The sequence below is a fragment of the Pongo abelii genome, chromosome 10, assembly GCF_028885655.2.
Source record: "Pongo abelii isolate AG06213 chromosome 10, NHGRI_mPonAbe1-v2.0_pri, whole genome shotgun sequence".
Lineage (NCBI taxonomy): Eukaryota > Metazoa > Chordata > Mammalia > Primates > Hominidae > Pongo > Pongo abelii.
In genome coordinates, this window is record NC_071995.2 from 29,551,171 (window position 1) to 29,564,379 (window position 13,209).

A 13,209-nucleotide genomic window follows, 5' to 3' on the forward strand; every position below is an offset into this window, starting at 1 on the left:
ACTCAGTCCTCCGTATATTCTGGGTAAGCAAGTTTTGGGAGGCATATTTTTGCTTCTAGGCTTTTGGTAGTATTAAAAGCTTTGATAACTTTGGTAGTAAGGTTTGCATGGTTTGAATTCTGTGCAGCAGTGAGTGGACATAGTATTAAATAGTGGTATTTACTAGTAGGAGCAAAACTGAGTACTAAATTTCAATGTTTCTGAAATGGTGTAGTTGCAACAGGTCAATAGCTACATGCATATTTCTTGAAGTCACTGGAAATAGGTGCCTACACAGAAGCATGAGCCTAATTTCTACAAATAATTGAATATGAGATATACTGTTATTAAACTGTAATAATTATGTATTTGAATTTTTTTAAAGAAATTATGCTTTTTTTTTTTTTTGGAGACAGGGTCTGGGTCTGTCACCCAGGCTGGAGTGCAGTGGTATGATCATGGCTCACTGCAGCCTCCACCTTCTGGACTCAAGTGATCCTCCCGCAACAGCGTCCAAGTAACTGGGACTACAGGTGTGTACTACCAGGCCCAGCTACATTTCGTATTTTTTTGTAGTGATGGGGTCACCATATTGCCCAGACTGGTCTCGAACTCCTGGGCTCAAGTGATCTGCCTGCCTCCACCTCCCAAAGTGCTGGGATAATAGGCATGAGCCACTGTACCTGGCCTTTATGCCATTATTTAATTTACAGTGTTCAAGCTAGGTTAGGTTTTACATTATAAAGCCAGATCTCGTACATTAGAGTATCAAGGTGAGCCTTCTGTGTTTGATTGTTTAATTTAGATGTGAAATGTTTGATAGGACACTATACTAGAGGCTCTAAGAAATAGAGCTCTATGGTGAATTTCTTTTCTTTACTATTACAGATTTCTAATAATACTTTTCTATGTTGTAATTTTGGGTTTGTACATGTGGGTTGTGAGAAATAAACTGGAAATCCTGTCTCTGTGAGTTGGAATCTGGTGTGGCTTCAAAAGGCAAACAAAATATTTTAGCATTTACATGCCAGGTAAATTTTTTAAATGGACTTTCCATAGGTTCCAAACTTCTGAGGCCAAATAATATAAAGTAATATTGTAGTTGCAGACAGACTCCTGTTGGCATACATTTTGGTTTCTTAATTTATGATGGGACATCAATAGCTGATTAAGCAAACAACTAAAGAAATATCTTTGTACATCCTTAGTACAGTTTGTTCTGTTCATTTGTGACAGGTTGTTTGGGAAAGAGTTTTGAGATGGCATGCTAAGACTTGATTTCCTAAAAGTCTAGTGGGTTTTCTTTGTATTTTAAAAGTGAAGAGTGTATTTCAGGATTGAGAATTTTGTGCTTTTTATAAAAAGGACTTTATAATTGGAGTAATTTTAGATTTTTAACTGTACTTAAATGAAGATGCACATGTTTTTACCCCCTCCTTTCTTCTATTAATAATTTATTAGATAATTTTAAGAAAGGAATATTGTGGTATTATGGTGGCCAGATTTAGAAAGGTCTAGGTGAATTTACTGTCTTTCAGTTCACGTTATTCTTGTTTATATGAGTGGCTGTAGATATCACATATAATTTGAAGTTTACATCTGGTTTTATGTTAAGTTATCTGATTCAGGCACAGCTATCTTCAATGGTGATTTTCCCAGCTGTAAATTAGGAACTTGGCATTGAACACTGTGTGGTTTTGTGTAAGCAGAATTTAGATTGTGATATTTTCTGTCACTTCATAATTCTAATTTTAGACTTTCAAAGTAAGAGAATTCACTCCAGAAAAGTCTGAAATCTGTGATTTTCCATACACTGCCAGGTACATTGATGTCAGTGGTTTGAATCAAACTGAATATCCTTTATAAAAAATGTGGTGGATCATTTTATCTATCTACCTATAGAATTGTGACCATGGATTTTCTGTTTTTTTATTTATAAAAATGCAGGAGATTCTTTGTATTTGCATTTGAAAATTTCTTGGAAACACAGAATACAGTGATATTTATGGACTTTTCCTGCAGTGGTAGTAAATGTGAAGAGTGAGGGACAAGTTTAGAGCACAAGCCTCTTACTGGTCTTTTGCCTTACTTAAAATTTTTTTTTCACTTTTCTAATTACTTGTCTGAATTGCATAGGGTTTCAGTTTGAATATTGCAGGTACCATGAAGTCTTTTCTTGTAGCTATTATGTACTTGTGTGATGCCATCAACTAGATTATAAGTGCCTTGAGCATAGGGGTTACTATAAATTCATTTTTGTATTCTATTTTACTTAGCTTCTCACATAACTAATATAGAATAAGTATAATGAGTTCATTGAATTAAATTAGATTGATCTGAATTAGAGGGGAGGAATTAGACAATAGAAAAACAGGGATGAACTTAGAGAAGCTAAGTTTTGTGGTCATTTGAGATACCTTGTTAATTTAGTTTTAAGTAATCAAGAGTGGTGATGTTTTATTCATCTTTAAAACTGTTACGACTGAAAGGTCAGAAATGGTGCTATGTCTTGTTGTGTTACCAACTAGCAATTTATGTTTCAGTAAACTGCTCTATGTGATAATTCTTGTGTTAAAAATACCATTACTCAAAAATTAGCTGGGCGTGGTGGTGCATGCCTGTAATCGCAGCTACTCAGAAGGCTGAGGCAGGAGAATCACTTGAACCCAGGAGGCAGAGGTTGCAGTGAGCTGAGATTGCACTCCAGCCTGGGTGACAGAGCAAGCCTCTATCTCCAAAAAAAAAAAAAAAAAAAAATACCATTACTGGTTTTTGTTTCAGGGAGTACATCTCATGAATTAACTGATTTCCTAAGTCTTTTTTTTCCCCAACCCTCCATTAAAAAAATTAATGTGTAATTTACATATATCACAAAATGTACAGATAGAGGGTGTATCGTGTGCTGAGTTGTGATAAATATATACCTGTGTAACAATACTCCAGTCAAGATACAAACTTTTCGATTTCCTCAGAGAATTCCCTCGTTCCCCTTGTAGTCTTTCTCCATACCATTCTCCCCCAACCCCTGGTGTCTACTCTTCTGATTTCTGTTACATATATTAGTTTTGCCTGTTCTTGAACTTCATATAGATGAAATTTTATAACATGTATTCTCTATTATTGGCTTAATTTATCCAACATGTTTTTGACATTTATTATATTTGTGAAGCCTTTTTGAATAGTGTAGTGAAAAATGTTAGAGAACATCTCCTTGTTATTGGTGAGAAAATTCCTGTGAATGTTAATATTTAATTCAGAGATTAAAGAAGAATCTATGTAAAGTGACAATACCTACAATATCCTTTTTTGACCCAAATAGGAAGTAGTTCTTTTGATACTTTGAATATTGAATATTGGAATAGCTTTGTGAATACAAGGTCCAGTTTAATATGGAAATTAAAATCTTCATTTATTTATTTTGTCAGCATAAGTCAATTTTGTCCTAATTATTGAACCCTGACTTCTCTGAGAAGATCATCTTTCAGGTTTGGGAGGAAGAAACTCTATTCTTACTTAGTTCGTAAACTCACATTTGTTTTTTTTCGTGTTGTTAGATAAGGTTATATAGACATGAGCCTCTGTTACTTTAAATTAACAGTACTTTTGAAACAGCTCACAGTTCATTCGGGGATATAAGTCAAATATGTATTGCTTAACTCTTGGTATCATCTTTATTTTTTCAAAATTGTAAAATACCGGTAAAATTGATCATCTTTACCATTTTAAAGTGTACAGTTCAGTGGCATTAAGTACATTATATTGTTGTGCTGCCATCACTATCATGCATCCACAGAACTCATCTTGCAAAATGGAAACTTCATCATTATTTCTTAATTTAAAAAGCATTTTTCAAAAAGGGATTATAATACTAGCTCCTTTATCCATTTAAATTGGTCCTGGTAATTAAGTTTATAAAAATATTTTTGGCTAAAATGGATAGTCATGAAAATGATATGTACATGCTTTATAACATATTTGTAGTGTAGCCTTTTGGTATTAGACCCAAATTTTTTCTATGAACACAGGTCTCCTTATTGGAATTTATTGTAAATTTTTCTTAAATCACACCTTTAAATATCCTCTTTAATTTCTAAGTGTAGTGAGACAGTTGCAAAATAGTCTCAGTGGAGATTGTCCTAAATTTTTATGGTCTTGTATCTTGACAGAATTTTTTTAAAAAGCAAGTGGTCCTTATCAAACTGTTACAAGTAGTCAACTTTTTCATGGAAACAACTACTTCCACTGCTATCTTATAGATTTTTAAAGATATTTAGTGAAATTATACATTAATAGATATAACCCAGATAAAAATGTTTGGAAACAAAAATAACTGTTTCTTGATAGTATACAGTTCAGCTAATGGGAGCGTAAGTGCTAGGTCTTGTCTTATTAACTGCTACCCCTTCCTTCGCACTGTGAGAATCAAAGGTAATGGAGAGCATTGATTAATATCATGACACATGAATTTGTTATGTGGCAGATAATGCAAAGAACTTGTAGCATGGATAGTAAGTTGATAATTTGAAAGTTTTTTTTTTTAAAGTTTCAGTATCTTACAGCTACCAATTGTCAGTCTTCTTTTCTATTGTTATAAATAGTGAGTTTGTTCATACTGTAAAATAAAATTATAGTTTTTGTTTTAGTTATTTATTGCTGTTTAACAAGCTACCCCAAACTTAGCAGCTTAAACAACTGTGTCAATTTACCCATAATTTTGTGAGTCAGGAATTTGAGAATGATTTTGCTGGTCTTTGCATAACTGGCAGAGTGCAAGTTTGATTAGGTGTTTTCTGTCTTCATGTGCTCTCTCCACATGGCTAGTTTGGACTTCTTTACATTATGGTAGTCTCAGAATAGTCAAATTTCTTATATGGAGGGTCGTTTTTTCCAGAGTTAAGTATTCATAAGACAGGAAGTGGAAGGTGCCTATTTCTTAAGGCCTGGGCCCAGAAAATGGCACATTTCTCACCCATACTACTGGTCAAAGATACCACAAAGCTCACCCACATTCAAGGGGTGGAGACATAGACTGCTTCTCTGTAGAAGGCACACCAAATAATTTGTGGCCTTTTAAAATCTGCCAAAGGTTTAAATGGTGTATATAATTAATGGCATTCTTATTTTTAAAATCCTGAGAATATTTCTATGTCAATATTAAAGACTATGGAGGAACACATAGGTCTACATTTAACTGATTCAAATTATAAATGAATATGAAACAACTAGAGAGAGTAAAACTGACAAAGGATAGAATGCTGGGCACAACTTCATTATAATAAGGACTACTGTAAAGTTTCTATTTATGAATCCAACTCTTGTTCTCCCACCATTAGGTTTGAGTTCATGCCCCATAGCATTAAAAAAAAAAAAAAAAAAAAAAAGAGGAAAATGAAGCTCAGTAATGTGTATAGATGAATTTGAGTTACAATCTTTTGGCATGCTGCAAATCCCATTTGGATTCCTGGTAACAGACATTTTAGACTAATGAGATAATTTTGTTAAGTGGACTAGGTCTGAGTATCATGTTTGAGAAGGTAGCATTTAAAATGAATTTGACATTTATAAGTATTTTTTTTTCTTTGGTACTTAAGCTGTGTATAGTGTTATTTTTGTGTAGAAGGAGGTAAATTTTACCTTGGATTGTTAAATATAGTGTCTTATACCATCTGTAATGATAAAGGACAGATTTTCTCAGTAACATTTTGTCAGTGACACAATTTTTCATGACCAGTGAATGTTAGCTGAAGAAACTGAAAATTTTCTGAAATTGTCAATATAAATCATTTATTTCCAGTAGACCTTGCTATGCTTTGCTGTTGGAAGTAAATATAACTTTTCCTAAGATTAGTCAACATTTATTGAGTTTGTGTCATGCTTTGTTAGATGCTGAGAACAGATCAAAGTTTGATCTCTATATTTTATTTAATTGATATAAAATGAACATAATTAATGATGATGTTGAATTTTTTTTTTAATACAAGAATGAAAATGCCCTTTCTCTTTGTGATTGTTTGGTACTAGTCATTAACTTTGTTCCCATTTTGTATAAATATTATGTATTAGAAGTTAGAGGCAGTTTTCTGTGAAGAGTATTTCTACTTGATTTTATGTTATTTGATATATAGATGTTTTGAATAGCAGCATAAAATTAAATGTATAAATTTAATATTATTGCTGTATTGTAATCTTTTTCTGTTTAATTTTTTGGCTTGCATTATTTTAGTCCAGTAAAATATTTTGTATCTGTTATTTTTATGGTAATATATCTTTTCTTCATATAAAATAAAATTTGAGACCTCTGCATCCAAAATACTAAATATAAAAGTTTATAAATTATATTAAAATATGTCTCAGGTTATATAGAGTGATGCGTAGTCATTGTTACCTTCAAATTAGCCAGTTGGTGAAATATGTCACTTTTTAGTCGCTAGACTATGTTTGAAAGCTGTAAAATACTGGCGAGCCACAATTTAGGACCACGTAAAATGTGAAAATCAGGTTTATGGAAACAGATTAGAATTTATTTTCATTATGGAATGTTTTGTTTCAAAGTTTGTTGAAAAAATATATTTTGATGTATAATAAAGGTATATAGTATGATGTTTGTGAGATTATTTTTCAATAGTTTAAAAATACTTTTTTATTTTACATAACAATATAATGGTACATTTCAAATAAAAAATTTGTTCAAATCTCTATCTCCCTTACAAAGCTAATGATTTTATGTCCCCCTTTAATCTGTTTTATTTGAATATAGTAGGCTTTTTAGAGACTTCTTTTATAGAAAATTATAGGTAGAAGTGTATACAAGTAAGGTAGTGTACGCTAATGAAAATGGAAAATAGATCACTAAAATTTTGTTTGTGTATCTCATATTATATTGTAAGTGATTTAATTATTTTCTTTGATTTTCATGCAACTCTAAATATATCCTTCACTAATAGTTATGTTTAATTTCTCCCATCCGTTTATGTTAATACATACATACACGTGTATTACACATACACACACACACACACATACACACACACACCTACACACATTTTTTTAAAAAAGTTGTTGTGGGCAGAATAATGTCCTTCAAAGATATTAGGTCTTAGGAACCTGTAAGTGTTACCTTATGTGGAAAAGGGTTTTTGAAGATATGGTTAAGTTAAGGGTCTTGAGATGGAAAGATTATTCTAGATTATCTGTGTGGGTCCTAAATACTATCACAAGTGTCCTCATAAGAGATAAACAGAGGCATAATCTACAGACATACAGCAGAGAAGACAGTGTGAAGATAGAGTAGAAAGAGATTTGAAGATACTAGCCTTGAACATTAGAGTGAAGAGGCTACAAACCAAGGAATATCAGCAGCTATCAGAAGCTGGAACAGGCAGGACATGGATTCTCCCCTAGAGCCTTCAGAGGGAGCCAGCCTTCCCAAGTCTTTGATTTCAGCCCAGTTTGAACTTCTGGCCTCCAGAATTGTGAGAGAATAAATATCTGTTGTTTTCAGCCACCAAGTTTTGGTGATTTGTTACAGCAGCCACAGGAAACTATTATGTGTGAATGTATATTTTTGAAATCACTGAAATATTTAATCATAGAATAGGAAGGGATCCCCATCTTAATTGACCTGCTCCTCTCTTCCTTTGACCTGAACATATTCACATGTGGACTTCTCTACTCTTTTTACTATTATTACATCCTTATACATTGGGTCACAGCTTTTATATCAGCTCCACAGATGAGCCCTCTTTTACCACTTAATTCTTAATTTTTTCCCTGTATCAGTCCCTTTTTTGTTTTCTATATCATTCATCATGTACATTCTTGGGGCGAGGAAAATCTTAACCACCATTGTGAATCTACAAGCTATAAAGAAAGATATATTTGTATGAAACTTAACACTTGAATGGAAAGATATACCACACAAACAATTGGTAAAAATATGTACAGTGCAGAGAAAGGACAGAGTTGATACCTGTCCTAGATAATAACTTCTTACATAATGACGAAAAGGAAACAAACACCACTATATGAAAATGAGCAAAAGATATGAAGAAGCCAGTCCAAATGGCCAACAACATATTAAAAGATGTTCTAACTCACTAGTGTGATATATAACCTTGTATCTATCATACTGCCTCCTTCAGCCCCCACCTTTAATGAAAAGAAAGGGAAAGAGAGAAAAGAACCAGCAATAACATTGTATTGGCAAGAATCTAAGGAAAGAATTAGTTTTTATATTTTGCTGGTAGAAATGTGAGTTAGTAGAGCCTTTGTAGACAGTGATCTGATAATATCTATTAAAATTTAAAAAATATATTTATACCAGTTGACTTTGCAGTCTTACTCTTTGAACTCTAGCTCATAGAAACATACTTCCATATGTAAGCATTTCTGTATGAGCATTTGTTTCTAGTGGCAAAAACTGGAAATGCAATTTATGTCTATGAGTAGGGGAATTGTGAATGTATTTATTATGTATCTACATAATATATCTACATAATAGAATCTTAGTAGTCATTAAAAAGAATGAATCAGATATGCACCAGTAAACTTGGTAGGATTTGCATGGGGAATTGTTACATGAGAACAACTAAGATAATTAAAAATGTGTGTGGCAGCCAGGCACAGTGGCTCATGCCTATAATCCCAGCACTTTGGGAGGTCAAGATGGGCAGATCACCTGAGGTCAGAAGTTCGAGACCATCCTGGCCAAAATGGTGAAACCCCGTCTCTACAAAAGTACAAAGATTAGCTGGGCATGATGGTGGGTATCTGTAATCCCAGCTACTCGGGAGGCTGAGGTGGGAGAATCGCTTGAACCCAGGAGGCGGAGGTTGCAGTGAGCCGAGATCGCGCCATTGCACTCCAGCCTGGGCGACAGAGCGAGACTGTGTCTCGGAAAAAAAAAAAAAAAATATGTGTGGCATCTTATATTAAAAAATGTAGTGATAACACCATTATATATGTAGACTTTATATGAGAATACATATTTTTATATGTATGAGACTAGAGGTATATAGTAGGTGGTTAACTTGGACCATTTAATGGGCAAATGGGTGGAGCTGTCATGCTGTGGGAGGGAAGTTGGAGAGGGTACTTGAGGTAGGGAAACATGACTACTAATTTATGCTTTAAAGTTAAAATTAACATTTATGTGTTTATGTATAAAGATTTTTTAAAAATTGCATGTGATGGCATTAATTAGTATAGCTCCTGTGGAACGTGATGCGGTAAACTCTGTCAAGCAGTGTTCATACTCTTTGAGCTAATCATTCTATATCTGGGAGTTCATATTAAGGTATTAAATTAAAAGAAGAAAAATGTTAATGTGTGAAGTCATCATTGTGGTATTAACTATGTAATATGGAATATTATATGCTAGGAAATATAATAAAGTGTATCCAACATAAACTCATGCTGAAACTTCTTCTTTTTGGACTTTACATCTGGAAAAATTGTTGTCATATCGATGAGATGTTACACACAGGTAAATAATACAATTATGAAGAGTACAATGATAAAGGCTGTTACTTAGAACTATAGATTATATAATAAATGAAAAAGAACTTATAATTGCATGTAGAATTAAAATATATATGTACTTATTTGAGTACTAGAAGGAGATAAGATAAAATGAAAACAGTGTGGGGGGATTATACTAAATTGTTTTTATCTTATTTTGACAAATCTGGAGAACAGTGTTGCTCAAATATTAGCAAAATTTAGAAGAAACACTAAAATTTAATATCTAGCTCTTGTAACTGGAATATATTTTCTTTATAATAAAACAATTTTGTAATTTTGCATAGGCATTGGCAGAATGTTTAAATTTGGAATCAGATTGGTATTTCTGTCAATACTTACTCTGAAAGCTGCAGTGTCATCATGATTTATTAAAGATAAATCTTTGGTTTCATGTGCCATATTTCTTACTAGGAGAAAAACTAGGTCTGAGTCCATTTTACCCTTTCTAATAGTTTCCTTCTATCTGTTGATTCCCTCTTATGCATGTTTTCTACCATTTTCACTGTATTCTTGTATTAATCATAGCTTTTAAAAAGTTTTTGTTTTAATGCTTTAACGAACAGATTATCTCTTGGTCTAGTTTTATTGATTACTTCTTGACTTTTTTTTCCTTTTTGTTTATCTCACAATTTTTGTCACCCACTGTAAAAAACTGAGATAAATTGTATTTATTCTCTGAAATAGGAACACCTATTCTTCTGTCAGGTCATTGGTTTGTGTTTCTAAAATATACTAAACTAATGTGTTATGAAGCTAAGGCAGATAGGTGATAAATTTGTAAAGCAATTGAAGGAAAAATTCAGTAAGTCAAAACACATTTTAAAAGAGACACGTTTAAAGTTTTTTTTATATAAATGGAATCGTGCATTATGTGACCTTTGGGATTGGCTTTTTTTTTTTTTTTCACTCAGTGTAATACCTTTGAAATGTCTCCAACTTGCATGTATCAGTAGTTCTTTCCTTTTTATAGCTGATAAGTATTACAGTGGTAGAGATGTGGCACAGTTTGTTTAACCATTCACCTATTTTAGGACATTTTGGTTGTTTCCAGTTTTTGGTTGTTACAAACAAAGCTATGAACAATCATGTACTGATTTTTGTGTGGACATAAGTTTTCATTTTCCTGGGATAAATACCTAGGAGTACAATTGCTTGCCCTTATAGGAAGTATATATTTAATTCTTAAAGAAACTGAACAACTATTTTCCCAAGTGATCATACTGTTTTACATTCCCACCAGAAAAAGTGGATCTTTCAAACCACAAATATTTGAAAGAGCCACTTTCTCCACATCCTTGCCAGCATTTGGTATTGTCATTACTTTTTATTTTTGCTACTCTGGTAGGTATGTGGTGGTGTCTCATTGTGGCCTTAATTTCCATTTCTCTAAAGATTGATGATGTTTAACATCTTTTTATTTGCTTAGTTGCTATCCCCTTTGTATATCTTCTTTGGTGAAATGTCTCTATCTTTTGTCTATTGAAAAGAACATGCTTTATTTTCATATGTGCATGGAACCTTCACCAGAATAAACCATATCCTTGGTCATAAAACAAATTTCAGTAAATTGAGAAGCATTTCCTGTTCTTTTTTCCTGAAAAAGTTTGTGTAGAATTTGTGTACTCTCTACTGACTCCTGGTATTTGTCTGGTTTCAGAGGGTGGGAGGGTTTTCTGCCTTTCCCCCAAGTGGCAGCTTGCCGTTTTGCTTTGTATGAAGAATAGTTCTAGGATATGAGTAGCTAATCATTTCCTTCATTCCTGTACCATAAGAAAAGCTCTCTCAGGTAATCTAATCTGTCCTCATCTTTCTCTTGAGTACCTACGAGAGTTCTCGATGGGCATTTGGGTTGTTTGTGGGGTTTACTATTGCAAACAGTGTTACCATGAATATTCTTGTGCAAGACTTCTGGTATACGTGTGTGAGAGTTTCTCTAGGGCATGTTACTAGAAGAGGAATTTCTCAAAGTATACCTGTGTTCTTGCGGGGCGTGGTGGCTCACACCTGTAATCCCAGCACTTGGGAGGCCGAGGCAGGCAGATCACCTGAGGTCAGGAGTTCAAAATCAGCCTGGCCAACATAGCAAAACCCTATCTCTACAAAAATTTCAAAAATTAGCTGAGCGTCGTGGTGGGCACCTGTAATCCCAGCTACTTGGGAGGTTGAGGCAGGATAATCTCTGGAATCCAGGAGGTGGAGGTTGCAGTGTGCTGATATAGTGCCATTGTACTCCAGCCTGGGCGACAGCGAGACTCCTTATCAAAAAAAAAAAAAAAAAAAAGGAAAAGTGATATTGGGACTGATCACCACCTTGTTATCATAGAAAGGTGTTATAATATACTGTTATATTAAATATACTGTCGTATTTTTCTTCTAATTTTGTCTGGAGGTCTCTCAAGTGGCTGTAAACTCTAGCCCTGCCCTGAGGGGGTACCAGGGGATTTGGTCATATGATGCTTATAATGGGCCTTTCACAGGATACTTCTTTATCCCTGTGGACAGCCTAGGTGTTTGACATGTGACCCAGGTGTCCTTCTCATTACAAACAAAGAAGCTTGTTTATACTGGCAGGTGTCTTTTTGGCGCTTGCCTGACCTGTGTCCAGTTTATTCTTAACAAGTTAGCTATTCTGTAGGAGAGCCCTGACCAGGAAAGAAGTTAGATTTAGATGTGTTGGTCAGGTGAGACACAGAGGAGGCAGCACAACCAAACATAGGAAATAACAGAAGCAGTATATTACTTACGGATCCCACAGAAAAGAGGGCAGCATGTTTCTCAGGGCCAGATGGGAAAGGGGAAGCCATCTGGGACTTGGAGGCTCCACCAGTGGGTGGGGAGAGAGAGAGAGAGAAAGAGAGGGAGAGGGCAAGGAACCTGTGAGTCAAAGCCATTATTGGGGTCTAGGTTGTTACCAAAAGAGTTTCCCTGCAGGGAATTCTAACTGTGGGTGACGTGGTTTGGATCTGTGTTCTCACCCAAATCTCAGGTCAAATTGTAATCCCCAGTGCTGAAGGTAGGGCCTGGTGGGAGGTGCTTGAATCATGCGGACAGTTCCTCAAGAATGGTTTAGCACCATCCCCTCTGTGTGGTGCTGTTCTTGTGATAATGAGTGAAGTTATCCTGAGATCTGGTTTAAAAGTATGTAGCGCCTGCCCCCCTCTTGCTCCTGCTTCTGACATGTAAGAGGTGTCTGCTTCCCCTCTGCCTTCTGTCATGATTGAAAGTTTCCTGAGGCTTCCCCAGAAGCCAAGCAGATGCCAACATTATGTTTCCTGTACAACCTGCAGAACCGTGGGCCAATTAAACCCCATTTGTTTATAAATTACTCAGTCTCAGGTATTTCTTTAAAGCAATGTTAGAATGGACTAATACAGTGGGTTTACAGCAAACAGACTTCAATTCCTTGGTCACGCCATGACTGAGAGATGGTCACTGCAGCTTATCTGGGCAGTCCGTGCAGGGTATGGGAGTCAGTAGGGTGAGTCAAGTAGGTTGTATCCAGCTGTCCCATAGGGAAGTGGTTACTGGGAGGCGATTGTATAAGGTAGATATCTGGAACAACAACATAGAGGAACTTGGTGGAGGCAGACAGCTGGAAACTGTGTTGAGTGTGACTAAGCCCAGTTTCTGATATGAGAAAGTTAAACATGTTTAAAATGTATGCCAAGGCAACATAAAATTATTAGAATTCACTACATTCACCAAAAA